Source organism: Desmodus rotundus, chromosome 2, assembly GCF_022682495.2.
Source record: "Desmodus rotundus isolate HL8 chromosome 2, HLdesRot8A.1, whole genome shotgun sequence".
NCBI classification, from domain to species: Eukaryota; Metazoa; Chordata; class Mammalia; order Chiroptera; family Phyllostomidae; genus Desmodus; species Desmodus rotundus.
The window spans coordinates 37,985,363-37,998,145 of record NC_071388.1 but is presented as its reverse complement, the minus strand read 5'-3'; the positions used below and the strand labels follow the sequence as shown (position 1 = coordinate 37,998,145).

Genomic DNA, 12,783 nt, shown 5'->3' with positions numbered 1-12,783 from the left:
TTCACATTTTTTGATAGAATAAAAATAAACACTTGTCCACTTAAGGCTTTTCTACATAAAAATTAGTATTTATTAAGAAAACAAGATAGTTTATACTTACTTATTATGAAAAGACAAAGCCTCCGTAAGAGCAAACCTTAAACAAGACATCGGTCCTTCTTCGGCAATCTAAATTTAACTGTTAGGAAGCACAGTCGAAGCAGCCACAAAAGGTCATCACTTCCCCTCCGTGTCTGGCCTGCCCCTGTGGCCACAGAGTTCCTAACCTTTGTTGTTTCCAGGCAACTAAAGAAAAAAGGTTTAAGTTTTTTCCAAAAATGTCTTTGTTCCTTCAGAAATCTGAACTGAATGCTCTTAGTTTTTCTCTGCCCAGGATGACGGAAGTCTGCTGCCTGGAGTTTAGAACCCTACCATGGGGCGACCGTGACACATCATTGCTCGCTGCTTTCTCCTACGAGGGTCTCCGTCCAAGCCCACCCACTAAGACCTCCTCAGTCTGAGAACATCATTTCTCCACTGCACATCTTGATCCAGGAGAGTTTTCCTTTCTAACTTTTCAAAATTATAAATGTATTATAAAAGGTCATGTATAGCTTTCTTCACAAATATTACATTTCAGTTGGCTTATTTTCAAATTAAGGTGCACACAGATATGATGTGGTTATAAAATAAACAAATATGTGGCTTATAGTTTCATTGCTTCTACAGTTTACTGTAAATATATCTTAGAGAATATGCATTCTTTAGAGCTTCCACAGAGATTACAGAGTATGGCTACCAGAAAACAAAGGTATAGAATCCATATTCCTTGTGCTTAAATTAAAACTTCTATATACTTTTGTGAAGGCCTGGATTGAAAATTTGACTATTGAATAACTTCTTTCAAAAATTTGCAGCTCCAACTCAATAGTAAGGTAAGACAAGACTCTAATGTCTATTACCATCAACCGTAGATTGTGGTAACGGTAAAAACTCGCAGGTGTTATTACATGTATTCTTCACAAGAACCCTTTGAGACAGACATGATAAGAGCTACAACATGATCGCACAAGCTCGCACACCTTCAAGGTGGCAGAGCTCAAGTGCTAACTCAGGTCTTCACTCACCCCATGCATGGTGCTGCCTCTCCGGACCAGATTATGTTTGTAATAGCTTTCCAGTTCCTCCACCACACCGTATGCTGTGCATCCTTTCTATCTGATGAGCTAGGTAAGTCAAGCCAATCAAGTCTAAACTCATGGGGAAAACACCTTCTGAAAACATGTTTTCCTTAAGATAACTAGCTTACTCAGAAAACAGTTTTCCTTTCAAGCTGAAGAGCAAGGTATCTTTAAGAAATTCAGAACTATATTATATTCAGAAATCAGAATACTCTTCTAATATTAATTATGGTCATGTTTTTAACTGACAAAGCAGAGTGCTTCTTCTTCAGGTTATTTTTATATGAAGACAGGATATTAATTTTATTTAAAGACTATTTTTCAAACATGCTATGCTATAGTCATAAAGCTATAGGATGGGAAAAAAGGAGTCAGTTACTTAACAGTCATTGCAAAGCCCAACAACCACTTTTTCAGTTTTTGATGAATATATTACTTCAGCACTTTAATGAAAATTCAAAAAATTCCATTTTTTATTTTTTTAATTATTAAAGTCTTTCAATTACAGTTTAAATTCAACATCATTTTGTGTTAGTTTCAGGTGTATAGCATTGTGGTATATAGTTTCTACCACTTGTAGTGTATAGTTTGATGTCAAATAGCATGTGATATCAATTTTGTTCTTTGTTCTCAAGATTGCTTGACTATTTGGGGTCTTTTGTGGATCCATATAAATTTTTGGATTATTTTTTCTAGTTCTGTGAACCACACTATTGCTATTTTGATAGAAATTGTGTTAAATCTATAGATTTCTTTTGGTAGTGTGGACAATTTAACAATGTTAATTCTTCCTATCCGTGAACATGGTATATGCTTGCACTTATTTGTATCTTCTTTAATTTCTTTCTTCAATGTCTTATAATTTCTTGAGTACAGGTCATTTACCTGCTTTGTTAAATTTGTTCCTAGGGAGTTCCTCAGTGCAATTGTAAATTGAGTTGTTTTCTTAGTTTCCCATTCTGATAGTCCATTATTGGTGTATAAAAATGCAGCCAGTTCTGGATATTTTCTTTGTATCCTACTACTTTACTGAATTTATCTATCAGTTCCAGTAAGAATCCATTAATATAGGCAATGTTTATTGTGTTTTATGACTATAAAATTAACACATGCTCATTGTTTTAAAATGCAAAAAGTTATAAAGAAGAAAATTAAAGCACATATTCTTATTACCAAGTGATAACAAGTGGTTTCCCTTAAATGCTTTTTCATGCATTTGTGTGTCTGGTTTTGTTTTTGTTCAAAATTGGCATCAAATAGCAGAGTTTTAGTTTCAGCTCTTTCCATTTGTACAATAGCATTTTCCATTAAACTCTATAATGTGACATTAGCAGATGAATAACAATCTATGCAATGTACCTAATTTATTTAACCGTAATTTATTTAACTATTATTAGAAATGTTGGCTATATTTTCACTACTAAAAATAGCAATGCAATAAATAGTTTTACATATAAATCTTTGTCCATAACTTTGGATAGGTTCCTAGAAGTTTATTCCATGAAAGAAATGAACTCTTTTAAGAATGAAAATTCATATTGTTAAATGCATTTCTAGGAAAACTGTACCAGTTTACACTTTACCAAGCGTATTATCAAAAAAGTCTTGGCAGCTTTTAATATTTTAACATAATTTTGCCAATTTTCTAATTTAAAAATTATCTCATTGTTTTAATTTGCATGCATTTGACTATAATACCAAATATGTTTTTATATATATAATTACCAAATATGTTTGCATATTATAATTTCCCATTTATGTGTGTTTACATGTTTTTTCTTCTGTCTTGTATCCTTTCTTCTAGTGAGATATTTATATTATCTTCAAATATATATTTCCATTTGTTAAATACAGAAGCCTTGGCACATTTCTTGCCAATGTTATTTAGCAGTAAGTCATAGGGTTTTCATTTTTAGTAGCCACGTCTTCAATGCTCTACTGTGTATTCAGAGCTCATAATGTCTTAAACATATCATTACACATTTTGGTAAGTAGAATCATTTACCTACAGTCTGTTCATTTGGGCAGTAGCCATTAAGCCAAGAGGTTTGAGGGGTTCGGTAACCCCTTACCAGCAACCTCCACCGGCAATTTTGCAGAGCAGTGCAGCATACACAAACACATTGCCAAAGTCTGCCTGTCATAACCCATTTTTGGATGGAGTTTTGAACTTGTCTAGAAACTTCGGGGAACTTTGTTTCTTTCCAGATGCAATATTATTTGATTGTAAGAACTAAATTTTATCAAAAGCACCTCAAGAATCTTCTAGGGGACATTGAATGTCTATTGCCAAACAGCATTTTGATGATTTAAGCGTAAATGAATGTGAAACATATGGACTACATTTCCTTTGAATAAATAAGTATATAAAGTGGAAAGGTACCTGGTCAATTAGATTTGGAACAGTTTGGAAGGAAAAATACTTTAATTTGAGCCTAAAATATAATTTGTCTACCAACTGTATATATGATCTCCAAATAAGTTGGGTCTCCACTGGCCACAAGTATCAATAATTCATGAGCGAAGGTGAGAATCCCAGGTGTATTTCTCTTGAAGCTACATTACATATCCCTTTGTGGCAGCATTTTTAGAAAGAGGGAAGCACACACAAAAAGTATATTACTTTTCCTTTTATTTCAGTTCAGACATGTGAAATATTAAGATTCCCATCAAGCCAGATGCATCCTCCCAGCCCACTCCACGCTGAGCCACCCCAAATGTGTGTAGGAGAGACCAACACTGGTAGCACAGAATTACCTTCGAGGAATCAAGATGATCCCAGCCAAAAGTGCCATCTGTCCACAGTGAAATCTGTCAATTGTGGCTAGTTATGAAATCTCTAGTGGAGCCTATAAATGGCTCGATCTTACCTAGCCTAGTCAATGTTACCCTCTTATCCAGTATTTTATGGAATCCTACACATTCTTCTTGGAGAAAAAGGCAAATGTAGAATTGCTACTAAAAATGTTCATTAAATGTAGAGTCTTGCGGAGAAAAGTGGAAAGAGGCTGGGCTTTGGGATCAAGCAATCTTCAGGTCAAATCCTGCTTCAGTGTTGGATTTGTTAGTAACATCTCCATGCTTCAGTTTTCTTATCTGTGAAATGGGGCAGCATTGTGTCTCTGCCTCATTCACGGGTGGTGGGGATGTCACTGAGAAAATTAGCGCAAGTGTCTGGTCATCCATAGCAGTTATTCAGTGCATGACATTTCCATAGGCCCTCCTGGCGATGTTCCAAGTCACACAACAAAGCATTACAAATGGGACTGGGGAGAGGAGCAGGGACTAAGTTGTAATGAGATTAAAGACGTTGTGGGAATGTTTAAACTTCGTTTTATTTTTCAAGAGTAATCTACATTCTTTGAACATGATACCAACTATATTTGCATAAAACTAGGATACTCAAAGTGTATGTTGCCTGATTTTTTCTTTCTTTTTTTTTTTTTTTTACCAATTGTTATCTGAAATTACTTGGACACAAACATCCAGGCTGGATGCAGCACAGCGATATATTTATCAGGATTTTCAGTGCATTTGGTGCTGTGACAGGTGGAAACATGTTCCCAGCCCAGTTGTCTTCATCAGGTGGCACCGTGCTTCCTGTCGTGCTGGCGCAGCAGCCGTAGTGCGGTATTTTCCATGCCTGACCTCCACATGGCTCTATTGAGAGAATAAAAAATTACATGGGGATGCCACCTGTTGCACTAAATAGATAAATAAATAAGTAAACAGAAAACCACAAATGGAGAAAATTCCAGTCCACCAAAAAGGGACTCTTCTGGTTCCAAAAACATTCAAAAATATTTCCTAAGCAAGGACGGCTTCAGACTCCTCCTTTCAGCCAGCAGACCAGGCAGGGGATTACCAGCGATTCCTGAAGCAATCCAGTTTTGCTCTCCAGTAGGCTGTGTTTTACTAAACCCCACCTTCTAAAATTCAAATACTCTAAATCAATTTTGTCATAAGTTTTACCTTTTTTTTAAAATAGAGGCATTATATTTCCAAGTCAGTTTAATTTGTGGGCTTACAATTTCAGAGAAATAACACTTGGGATGAAGTACACTCAGGAAGCAGAAAATGCGAATTAGCTTTTATATCGTTTTATTAATACAATGGTAATATGGCTTATTTTAAAGGAATCTGTTCATTTTTAATGTTTTATTATTAATGCTATTGCAGTTGTCCCAATTTTCCCCCTTCTCCCCACTTCCATAGGCAATCCCCACAGCCCACTCCCCATTTCCATAGGCAATCCCCACACTGTTGTCCATGTCCATGGGTCCTTCACATATGTTCTTTGACTAATCCCCTACAAGGTCACTAATAATGCAAAGCCAGTGAACCCCAAATATCTCTCAAAACCAAGACAGAAAAGATGAAGGAGTAGCATAGGAATCCTTACCTCAAGACTTGCTATGGAATTCTTCATATTTAAAGAATTACCACAATAGTGTGAAGTTTTCCATAAAATTTTGGAGCATTTGAAAGTATTACTGTGTCATAAATCCATGCCTAATTTATCTAAGAATTTTAGTACATTTCAAACATTTTTACATTTCAATACTTAAAACAGAAATTTTTCTAAGAATTAACTATTTCATGACCTTTACCAAGCCTCAGAGTAAATGAAACCCAAACAATCATCAGTCTTCTTTAATTGGTTCCTTATTTATAGCTCTTATCCAGAAAATCATAGCGTATTTTCTATAACAACGTCAAATCAATACCTTGTTTCTTTTTCCTTCCACAAGTTTATTTCTACCTTCACATGTTCATAGGGTATACTGTGCTTTGCAGGTTATGAGGGTGGCTTTGGAGTGGGATGGAATGATTTCCTGGATTTGCCATGGGTCACTTCTGTGACCTTGGGGAAATGGCCTCTGACCTTCAGCCTCCACGTTTATAAATTGGGTGGAATAATATGAACTTTGGCCAGGAAATAAAGACATAACAACTATACTGTACTCAAAAATATGTGAACTGTATTCCACACAGCAGTGGTAAAAGTTTACAATGTATAGAATATTTACACAGAAATGTTTCTGTTCTCCTTGGCTCTTTGCCTTTAAAACACAGATACATACATATACACACACACACACACACACACACACGATTCTCAAAGGCTCTGGGGTTAGCCGTTCCTTCTTCTGCTTCCAGCACTGAAGCCATTCCCTGGCTTGTGGCACCACACCTACAGCTTCACAGAGTGGAGAACACGTGGTGCTTCCTGAACGCTCCTTACAGAATATGTGTTTTCTTGGTAAGTCAGAGGTTTTCATACACATGACCTTAGAAAGTCACACTCTCCTCTCTGGATCTTTCTTTCTTTTTTTAGTTAGGTGGGTTTGATGGAATTAAGGCTGATGTCTTCTCCGGGTCTGTCTTCAAGGATTAATTTTAATAACTGTGGCATTATGCAATAAATAAACTCATTATACTCAAGTGAATACCCAAAATGAGAAAATGAGACCTTAAAACTATCTGCATACTTTAATTATTCTTACCATCTTTGACTATTGTGACAAATAATCTCTCTTGATTATAATAAGCTGGGCTCACTGTGTTTCTCATAAAATGAAGTGTGTGATGAACACCACACAAAGAATGCAGGTTCCATTTCACTAAGAAGCTGGGTCTTAGCTATAGACTTTTTGGAAATGATCAAATATTACAAATGTAACCCACATGTAGGAGCATATTAAATGGTTGAATAGCAAAATTTCACTGAAACAAGAAAAGAGAAAACTTTTTTATCTCAAGATCAAGGGTCAGTATAGGGTGGGGGGAGAAACTGGGGTGAAAGCATAGGGAATGACTGGGATATCGGGAAACAGGAAAGGAGCCCAAGGGTAGGGTTTCTATGTAACGGGAGAGACTATTTCAGGATCCCTTAGGCCCGGATTATTGTTTCTTGGTGTCCTTTAAACTAGGAAGATTTCTCAACTTCTTATCGCAGCAGGCTAGAGGCTTTATTGGTATAAAAAAAGTCAGGGAGCTCATCCTAGAAGAGAGCTACAGAGCTACAGTTGCATCATTATACAGATTTGTGAAATGACAAACCTGAGTTAAAGCCATAAACTGTGGATGGCACGCCATCGCTGAGCCGGAAGTGCTGTGCACCTCCAGACTGGAGGTGGCAACCACAGAAGCGTGAGAACTCTGTTCAGTCAGGATGGAGTGTGGAGTAAGAATGTGTACAGGATGGGGCACACAAAGCAGGTCGGACACAGAACCCATGTGATGAAAGAGAGAAACCAGACAGATCAGCTACCATCCTCATCTTTCATAAGCAGCCAAGTGGTGTGGTGAGAGAGAAAAATGTTAGGGGGACAGACTGCCATTCTTCCAGGCTCTTCCATTTGCTCTCCAAGTGGCCTCGATCAGGTTAAACTCTCAGAGCCTGTTTCCTCATCTGAGCAAAGGAGATAATATGTGACCTTTATCCTCACTCCAACAGTGTGAACTGATTGTCAACAATGTGAATTCTTTCCTCCAGCAACATAAACCCTCTTTCTTAAGGCACTATTCTGTGGATACAGTGAGCAGGTATCTCTTTGCCTCCCTATAAAAACATTTGCATTTCTTTGATAAAAGTTATTAAATCACCGCTCAGAACTTGAATATCCCTAGGGAAAAAAAATAGTAAGAGTTCCACAAACACAAACTATGTTATTCCTCCTCCCTCCATCAAAGATTCAATTAACAAGAGGGAAAAGGTGGCGTGTTTTTAACAAGTTCTTCACGCTGATTTGCGCAGAAATGTACATTAGGCCTTTTTTTAGTAATAGGAAAAAATTATCTCGTCATGACTCAACTCTCTCCCTCACCCCCAGCGGAGGACGGCAATCAATCAGCCGGACAGCAAGATTGATTTTCTAATTAAGTCGGCATTTGGATCTGCTTGCAGAGCCACAGAAGGCTTCCTTACTGTACCTTCCCAACACTCTTCTATTTGTATCAGCTTGCTCTCACATTTAGAGCACTTTCAAAATTGGGAGAAAAAAAAGATTAGAAAGCTGCTCTCTCTACACAAATATCCCACAGAATCATTGGCTGCTTCAGGGAAGAATTACGTCAAGTTATTGAGCAAAAGAGAGAAACGCTGACAGGAGTCCATTTGGACTCGATTCAGCTCACACATGGATGAAATTTGCCACCATGGCCCAGCGTCCCACACCACCACCACCCGCCCCCACACCGCCACAGGCCCAGCCGTGGACGCAGCTGGACCAGCCTACGCAGATGGCTAGAGGCGGCAGGCTTCTAGCATTTCTAAAAGCTCCATTTCGAGCATTGCTTGCCAAAATGGTATAGCAGGCTTTTGTATGGGCCTTGGTGATGAGATGTGCTTGTGCGTTAATTTACTTAGGGGAAGAATTTGAAACCCTGAACAGCTCAGCTGGATTCAGCATCCTTAGGGACTCGGCTGGAGGAGAAAACTTACTTTAGCGATTCCGGATCCAACATGCTTGTGCCTTGTTGCCCTGACCTCCCTTCAGTGAGAGACACTGGGGAATAAGGCCGAGAGCAGTAGAGAAGCTTGCATTTTTTTAGTTCATTCCTGATACATCCATTACCTAATATTTTATTTCAAAGGCAGGTTTTTCACTAATTCAAAATGTTAATTTTTATTTGGGGAGCATTGGTGACCTGAACTGAGATGGAAAGAAGGAAGGAAGGAAGGAACAAATGAAGGAAGGAAGGAAGGGAAGGGAAGGGAGGGAGGAAGGGAAGGAGGGTGGAGAAGGGTGGGGGAGAGAGGAGAGAGATGGGGAAAGAGGGAAAGAAAAAGAAAAAGAAAGAAAAGAAAACAGAAAAGAAAAAATAGAGAAAAATGAGAGTGGCTGAGGCAAAGTGACTAGGGGGTAGCTGTGTGTGACAGGCTTATTCAAGAAACAATTTGTTTAAAAAAAAAAACTTTAAAAAGTAGCCATTCAAGGAGCATCATTTGTATTAATTAAGTAGCGTCTGGTGTTTGTTGGAACGGCTCCAGTCACTCACATCCCCCTGGGCTGCACAAACACAACATGTTCCAAACTGCACTCACCTTCTTTCCCGGAAACTATGCCCTCTTTCTGACCTCCTTATTTCTTCATGTGGCTCCTCTCTGCTCCTGGTCATCAGGTTCAAAACCTGAGGATCACTATCAACTCAGTGCTCTCCCGATCCCCACATCCGATTAGTTGCCTTAGTCTGTGAAGAAGCTCTCTAGTTGTATCCAGCATAATTTGTTGTCATCCCTTATCTGGATTATTGCAACAGCCTCCTAACTCTTTGCCTTGAATACAGTCTCCTGCTTGCTGTCCGCTCTTTCACTGCTGTGCATTATCCTAATATCACAGCATTACACTGCTGTGTAATATCCTAATTCCTTTCCAAGAGTATGTTGGATTCTGTCATTCCATGCTCAGAGACTTTCCGTGGCCCCGCACTGAACGTTACTCAGGCGTAAGCTCCTCAGATCGGCAGATGTGTCTAGGTGTTCTTATGACACCCATGGTCCAGTAGTTTGCACGGCAGGATGGTAGCGTCTCCTGGACATCTGGAAATTCTGTCAGAGTTGTGCCTGTTTGTCTCCGTGACTGGAGGTCACAATGTCATTTACTAAGTAGAACATTTAACATCTTAGGCGCCACATGCCACAGAACCATGCTGAGAAACATTACAAGTCTGGCCAAACTTCGCTTCACACTTCCTCAAACATGTATCCCCCTGATGATGACCCTCTCCGCCTTCGAATCAGCCCAGTGTGCCACATCTGCTGAGCAAACTGCCCTGATCAGTGCCCTGTCCTCAGTGTGTGTGTGTGCATGCATGCGCGCGCACACACACACAGGGCTCTGTCTTTCCCTTTCCTGAACCTCACTTAGGGAACACATCACAGTTCGCCTTTTACAAACTAATTGGCCTGGCAATCCCTCCAACAGACTGCAGGCTCTGTGAGAGAAAGTGCTTACCATGGTCCCCCATTATCCCTGGTTTTGCTCACTGCAGTTTCATTGACTTATGGTCAACCTTGGTCTAAAAATATTAAATGAAAAACTCCAGAAATAAACAATTCCTATGTTCCAAATCGGGCACCATTCTGAGCAGCCTGATGAAATTTCCTTCCATGCTGCTTTGTCGGGCTCCTGTCACCTAGAACAGAGAATCCCCACTGTATACACTGACTGCCTGTTGTCACTGAGCCACCTCAGTTTTCAGATCTACTGCAAAAGTATCATAGTGCTTGTGTTCAAGTGGCCCTTATTTTACTAAATAATGGCCACCAAATGCAAAAGTAATGATGCTGGCAATTCTGATATGCCAAAGGGAAACCGTAAAGTGCTTCCTTTAAGTGAAAAGGTGTGTATGTATATATGTATGGGAAAAAATGTAGTATATGTAGGGTTTGATACTATCTGCAGTTTCAGGCATGCACTGGGGATCTTGGAATATATTTCCCATGGATAAGAGGGAAATACTGTATATGACTCATTTTTATACTCCTGGCACAAGTTATAAAATGCTTTGTATACAATAAGTGCTCAATAGGTAGTCATGAAATTGACTTTGGATGAGGCTCTGTACTGGCAATGAAAGCCAGAGCCCCGGGGAGTCAGGCAGAGCCTGAAGGACGAAGTGGGCAGGAAAGACCAGAGCAAGCTGTATTCTCAGACAGGGGAAGACTGCCCAGGGTGAGAGAACCTGCGGCCCAGACAAGCAGTCTGAGGAGCAGCAGCGGCAGTTCAGATGCAAGGCAAGGCAGCAAGAGCTCTAGGCCCCTTGGTCAGGGCAAACGAGCCACCAGTGAGCAGCAGCTCTAAGAGGCCTTGGGAAACAAAAGGACAATTGAGAATTAAAAATGATCTTATCAAGTGGCTAAGAGCCTGGGTGGGCCATGGTCTTGGCAGGCTGTACCCAAGGGTTCACAGATGAAGGGGAGCAGCTGCATGACAATGGAACTGAGACCCAGCTGAACTCATGTTTTGCCCCAGGCGCTGAGCTCTTGTGTGGTTCCTCTGACTGTGGGCGTCAATTGTAACTCCATTAGTATGAGCCCTGCAGGCGGGGACAGGCTGTGTATTCACAAGAGGCAGCAGAAATGTTTAGAAGGTAAAGCCAGAGGGGGTAGGAACATTAACTGTCTAGCTGTTTGAAGGGAATGGCTGTGTGTGAGAGAGGAAGAAAGACAATGTTTCAGAAGCACACTCAACTAAGGTAAGTTGCAAACATGATTGACAGTTGGGAAGAAAAGTAACTTTGGGGAAGAGAAACAGCACTTGAAAATGAATTTTGCAGAAAGAAAGGGAGGGGAGAAATGTTAAACAACAGATGTTGTTTAAAATGTTAAAACACATAGTGAAAACAACTGTGCTCTGTGCTAGGACTGAAACTATGGGAAGAGAGAGAAGAAAATTTAAAAATGTGCCAGAAAGAGAATTTCAAAGGCAAAGGCACTGAGATCTCAAAAATACAGAGTTTTCCTAAAGTGGAGAAAATAGTCAATTAGAAAGATTGGGCAAAGTATAGAGAGATCCCTTAACTGGAAAGATCACACTTGAATGGTATAACCCATGAATAGGGGGAAGAGTTGAAATAAGAGTAGGAAGAGAATGAAATTAAGTGGAAAATCCATCTATTTTGGAAAAGTAAAAAGCATTAACTATGGCAAATCAACCCTCCCCCAAACTCATCAATGGTTATTTATTAGAGGAGTATTTTGTATGAAGCATCTTATTAGAGGAGGTGACATTTGAAATATTCCTCAAAGGACAGGAAAGCTTTCAGGAGGTAAAGAGGAAAGAACTTAGCATTCCTAGATAGTATAGAAATCATCAATAACAGCCTAGAACCAAGAAAGTATATTCCAGGGATATTGGGAAGACAAGTCTCCTGGACAAAAGAGAGAATGGAGGAGAGAGAGGAGAAGCAGGAAGAGTTGACTGGCAGCACTGGAAAATTTAATCGTCATCTATCCAGTGGCCAATCATTAAATATCCTGGGAAAAAAAGGCACAGATTTCATGGGGATGTTGACAAAATATTTTCACTAATATAAGAACAATTTATTTGGTTCTGTGAAGAAAGATAACATCCAGTTGATGTTTGAGAATATCACTACTTCCCTTCTTCCCTCTCAAGCCACCCATATTTTTAGGATGATTTTTGCATTAAAATCTTGGGAAGAAGAATTCTCTGAGCTTCATGAACTTGGCTGCTTCCGTCCTCAGTGCCTCCCTTTATCTTGGAGAGTCTCGGTTGCATTCACAACACAATGATGACACAGTTAATTAGAGAAAAAGTTAATTAGAATCTAGATCTCCTCAAATTTCTCCCTACCTTCAGCAATTCCTTAAGTTCCGAAAAGTGCTGCTTAGAGGAAAAGGTTTGCACTGAGGCAGAACTATGTGGCTGTGAAAGTCATTCCAAAATGATTACACAGAGAAGGATGTGACTTGTAAGTACAGGAACACTTGGTGCTTTCATTTACAATGGTTTGCTATTTAGGGGTGACTCTGGATGTCAGGGACAGCAGGTCCCTGGAGCTGTCTCAGAGCTGACTATTCATCTCCCTCAGTGAAACAGACCCAAAACTGGGTGAGAGAACAAGGCTGAATAATTCTCTCTTCTCCACACCA

The 12,783-nt window shown here is 39.5% G+C and overlaps 1 long non-coding RNA gene across 1 annotated transcript in view; it reads right to left on the bottom strand.

Annotated features, from left to right (window-relative positions):
• Positions 1-3,791: 3,791 nt before the first annotated feature.
• Positions 3,792-12,783, bottom strand: part of LOC123480123 (uncharacterized) — a 68,860-nt gene continuing 59,868 nt past the window's right edge. Inside the window, exon 3 of the long non-coding RNA XR_006655995.3 lies at positions 3,792-4,820. This is a non-coding gene — a long non-coding RNA (uncharacterized lncRNA). The remainder of the gene's footprint in view (positions 4,821-12,783) is intronic.